A 5,486-nucleotide genomic window follows, 5' to 3' on the forward strand; every position below is an offset into this window, starting at 1 on the left:
ACAATCACATTTGGAGTTAGTATGAGGGAGAAAAACTAGTTACAAGTTTTAGCCACAGATTAAAAAGAGAAATCACACTTGTTCATAATTGATCATCATGAACAATTGTTATTTTTCTTTTTAATCTCTAGGTAAAATTTGTAACTAGTCTTTCTTCCTCATACTAACTCCAAATGTAATGGTTTTTTTTCCTAAAATTTTCTAAAATCATGCCCTATCAAGTTACTGTATTGATTTGATCATTCTTTTCGTTTGACAAAGTTTGAACAATTCAAATTTTCAAATTTAAAAAAATAACAAGTTCTAACAAGATTTTGAAACACCAAATGATTTTCAGCTGAAAAAGTGATGAATACCAAAGTTATATAACTCATCAAGATCTAAAACTTTTATTTTGATTATTTCTTCATCTAACAAAATGATAGTAAACCTTGTTCACAAATCAACATGTCTCTCGTATAGTTTATGAAACTATGAGTGATATGTGAATTTGTGAACAATGTTTACTAATACTTTGTCACATGAAGAAGTGACCAAAATAAAAGTTATAGATAGTGATGAGTTCAATAACTTTTATGTTCATGACTTTTATAGTTGAAATCATTTAACGTTTTAAAATCCTATTTGAAGTTGACATTTATTGAAATTCAAAATTTGAACTGTCCAAATTTGGTCAAATGAAAAGATGACCAAAATAAAAGTTGTAGATAGTGATGTGTTCAACAACTTTTATATTCATGACTTTCTTATTTTAAATAATTTAAGTTTTCAAAATCTTATTTGAAGTTGACATTTATTGAAATTCAAATTTTGTATTGTTCAAATTTGGTCAAATGAAAAGATGACCAAAATATAAGTTGTACATCTTGATGAGTTCTATAACTTTGATGTTTACAAAATTTTCATTTAAGGTCATTTAGTGGAGATGAAATTGTTTTAGTTGTTTTAATTTTTAAATTTTCAATTTTTAAAATATTCTTTTTGTAAAGAACAAAATATATAATTATATCTGTATATATGTATATCATGAAATTGTTTATATATATTTTTATTTATACATATATAGAATAATTAAAAAATTATTATATAAATTTACATTGTGTTCTTTATATATAAATTACAAAATTATTAATTAAAATAAATTGAAAAATATTTGTAGGGGCGGCTTACTCAGGAACCGCCCCTACAACTCGATTTGTAGGGGCGGCTTACTCAGGAACCGCCCCTACAAATGACCTTCGGTATATAAGCTCGGGAGGTCAAAATTATTCTAAGTCTTGGGCGCTTTCTTCTCCACAACGCCGTTAGGCTGAAGTTTTTCTCTACCGCCGCCGCCTCTGTGCCCTACCTCCGCCGCCTCCGTGCCCTACCTCCACCGCGCCCTACCTCCACCGTGCCCTACCTCCACCGTGCCCTACCTCCGCCGCGCCCTACCTCCTCCGTGCCCTACCTCTGCCGCGCCCTACCTCCTCTACCTCTGTGCCCTACCTCCGCCGCGCCCTACCTCCTCCCTGTAGGGCGCCGGCGCCGACGCCGTGGTGATGGCCGTGTTCGCGGACGGGTCCCTGTTCAGCCCGTTCCTGTTCGGCAAGTTCTTCGACCCAGCCGACGTGGGAGTTTGAGTCCGACTAGGGTTTGAGAGGCCAAGGCCGGCCGGCCCACCGTCGCCCCATCTCTGACCTCGACCTCTGACGCTGTGACCTCCATCCCTTGGCTCTGTCCTTGAGGTCTCTCGGCCCGCTACCGCGCCGTTCCAGCGTCGCCATGCGGGGTTCTTCCTCTGACCTGGAGAGCCGCCGCCGCCTGTCTCCATCCTCGACCTCCCTCGCTATGGCCTCCGTCTCCTCCAGGTACGCCAATCCCCTTCTTCATTCCTACTTCTTCTCCAGGTATGTGCTATAGGTAACTTTTATTAGTCTTTTAGTGCATGCCTTGGTGCAACAACTCGACTAGAGTGACTAGTTTACTAGTCATATGACTGGTAGCTCAATTTAGGCATGGACGACTTGACCTCAATGAGTTGGCCTTGGAATTTTATCCCATTTCAGTTTGAGGCCACAACCCAGTAGAGTTCTAGTGATATAATGTGATATTGTGCTCTCCATAAGTTGTGCTATGCTAGATTGCTACTTGACTTGCTACTTTGCTAGTGCTACACTGCTACTTACTCTGGAATATTTAATCTATATTTGTGCTAGTCTTTGTGCCTCTGCCACCGATTATAGTTGCATATTTATAAGACCAAGTAGAGGTGCAATCTTGTGAAAATCTTCTTAGGCAAATCTACTTTGTTTCTACATACCCAAATCTAATTTTTTTAAAGTTTCACTCACATGTCAAGTGCATTAGTAATATAACACATATGCACATACTCCAGGTCCAGTATATCCCTCACCTAAGCAATAACAGAATATTAGTAGCCATAGTTCAATTCGTAAGTGATAAGTGTATTTAATGAACAGAAAAATTAAGAAAGGAAGCCTAACAAAGCATATTAATTCCTCTCAGGGTGATGTTTTAAAAGAATAGTGATTGAAATACTATACCTAATTTTTAAGGGAATGTTGAAAACGGCGCCACGATATATCAGATAAATGGCAATGGAGATACTGCTGTAGTGTTGATAGAAAGTGATAAAGTTTATGCCTAAATAAAGTCATACAACAGAAAGAAAGACAGGCAGTTAGTGCCAGAAACCAAAATAAAGCCACATGACTGTTCATTATAGGTAAAAATGCTATTCATGGGCACAGTACAAGAAATTAGAAATGAGCCAACAGGATGAGCAAGATCCAGTATGCTTTGTTGACTTGCTAAAATTAGTTTACGCAATTGCAAATCAAATATTTATATCTACTACATATGCAACTGAATGGATAATTGCCTAATTGGATATGAACTTTATATCTACTTTACTATGATATGAACATGCCTATGTATATTGCATTCCCAAAGGAATACCAGAAGCAAGATAAGATTCAATAATGTATCAAACAATTTAGGAAAAAGTATTTCATTCCTAATATTTCAGTGACAGCATAAAACTGATAACTGGAATATAAGGTTGGTGATTGGGTGCCAAAGTTTTAGAAAGATTCACAATGTAAGTACCTCACTTTCATTACAAAATTTAATTTCTTCAACACATCAGGTCTGCTATCGCTGGAGCGACTGATGAACTGTGTCAACTCCTGTGATAATGTAGCAAGAGAGTCATATATTCATATACATACCAAAGAAGTGCCATTACCATATGCTTTGCTTTATTAATTTGCTCCATGTTTACCCGTTAATAACCCATCACTATAACTGATCAGCCCAGCAAATTATTGACCAAACTGATCAGCCCAGCAAATTCTGAAGCCATTTCATCAATTCTTTATTTCTAAAGCCATTGCAGTGTGTTGATTTCATCAAACAGCAACGATTTAATAACTAGCAGAAGCCATTGCAGTCTGAGGGGGCAGCAGCCAAATGTCCTAGCAATTTGCCATGTCTCCTGCTAGTACTAGACTGATTGGTCTCTTCTTTAACTTTTTTTGGATCAATGTCTCTTCTTTAACTGAAGTGTATTGTCTTGAATCTGTGAACCCCAAGCAGAACCATAATCTTGAATATGTGATTTCACAGACAAACCTGTAGTTCTTGATCTTTTAGTCGGCTGAAATGATATGGCTCCTTATAAATTGATGTGGGATTATCACATGTCAGCACAGGTTGTTCTTAATCTTCTAAGTTTGCTTGGTGGAAATGCTACTCTAGTTTGCTAAAGATATATTTCAATAGAACAAATATTACATATCTGACTAGCTGAATTGAAACCTTCTTAACTGCAGAGTTCTCAATTCATGTACTTAATCCACTGTACTTGCTTCCAAGCTTTGTTTGCTGCTTTGTGCCTTTTCTTACCATGCCTCTACTGCAGAGGTCCTGAGTAGACGATAAATTGGGGCTTGATGATGTAGGTGTTATTTTCATTTTTGCATCTCTGCTACTAGACGTTCAATAATTTGCTGCTTAATTAGTACTAGGTACTTATTTAGTTTAGTTACAAATTCTGGTTTCATGTCTTCAATGTGGTTATCAGTTTCATATCAAACTAAAACATTAGGTTCTGGTTTCATGTCTTCGATGTGGTTATCAAGTTACAGTTTCCGATTTTTTGGGCATAGAATTTGGCTTTCATGCTATCAGGTTCAATATAATAGAATTGGGCATAGAATTGGGGTTGGTTATATCTTAGTGTGCTGGTCATTCTTGTTTCTTCCTTTTAATTTGCGGTGTCATATCTCTAAAATTTGTCAGCTTGGTCCCTGGTATCAAGTTCTATTGGGGTTTTCTCTGAAATTGTGCTGTCCTCCTTTAGGTGGGCTTGCCCTCTGCTTTAACTTGTACTGAAAACTTGTAACAGATGTGATTCCTTAAGTTTAAATATCTGTACTCGAGAAAATAATAGGCATGTGAAACTATAACATTTTGATTTCATATACGCCATGTCAGTCCTAAATAATTTTAATTTGGTTCAACATCTTATGGCTTGATTTTTGTGGCCAATCTGGTAAACAAAATCCAAACCTAGATTCCTTTTTTTTTGTTTGAACCACATAGCAGTGTATATGTGTATATGATCATATGAATGAGCTTGAACAATCTATGTGGTATGAGTTGCCCATTGCCCCTCTCGGTTTTCGGTTCATATTTTTATTTGTAGAATTTGCTAGTACTTAGGCACATGGGTGTGATTGCACTTGCGTGGGTGGATTAAATGCTCGACGATAGAAAGTGGTATGAGTTGCCCATTGCCCCTTTTGGTTTTCGGTTCATATTTTTATTTGCGGAATCTGCTAGTACTTAGGTACATGGGTGTGATTGCACTTGTGTGGGTGGATTAAATGCTCGACGATAGAAAGTAGTGTAGTGAGACAAACAAGACAGTCTAGGGTTATTAGTGTGTCGATTACTTTCAGCATTGTATTATTATTTGGCTAGAAATTTTCTCTACTGTTGAACAGCATTACCTGTAGTTCTGTTCTTTAATCTTATGAGCTATAACCTGTGTTACCTCTGTTCTTACTGTTCTAGACATCAGTAATTTGATCTTGGTTATATTGCTGTTTTTCTAGGCATTTAATATTTGTTCTAAAACCCTGAAATTGGTAAGATTGGACTGTCTCATTAGTCTAGGATCAGTGATCACCAACAAGCATTGGAAGGCTGCCTAAAGCAGTTACCCACTGATTTGAGAGCAAATATATATAAACAACCATGTTTATGCACTTAATAAGCATTCTTCATCTATATACTTGCCATGATAAATGTTGAAATGATCTTGAGTAGCTATATTTCTTTTATACAAGCTATGGAAATGATCTGGCTCCTTTTTTATCACATTTATTATGGATTTTGTTTGGATGAAATGCTTGTTATATTCGGAAATAGAATAGAAGCATGTCACTTATATCTCAAAATTAACAACAATCCAAAAA

The 5,486-nt window shown here is 36.6% G+C and overlaps 1 long non-coding RNA gene across 1 annotated transcript; it reads right to left on the reverse strand.

The window, feature by feature from the left end:
• Positions 1–2,311: 2,311 nt before the first annotated feature.
• On the reverse strand, positions 2,312–3,217 carry LOC136495448 (uncharacterized). The gene is made up of 3 exons (XR_010769003.1): positions 3,112–3,217; positions 2,547–2,646; positions 2,312–2,395 (listed from the first exon to the last, which is right to left on the reverse strand). It is a non-coding gene; the product is annotated as an uncharacterized lncRNA (long non-coding RNA).
• Between the last annotated feature and the right edge of the window lie 2,269 nt (positions 3,218–5,486).

The sequence above is a fragment of the Miscanthus floridulus genome, chromosome 12 (assembly GCF_019320115.1).
Source record: "Miscanthus floridulus cultivar M001 chromosome 12, ASM1932011v1, whole genome shotgun sequence".
NCBI lineage: Eukaryota > Viridiplantae > Streptophyta > Magnoliopsida > Poales > Poaceae > Miscanthus > Miscanthus floridulus.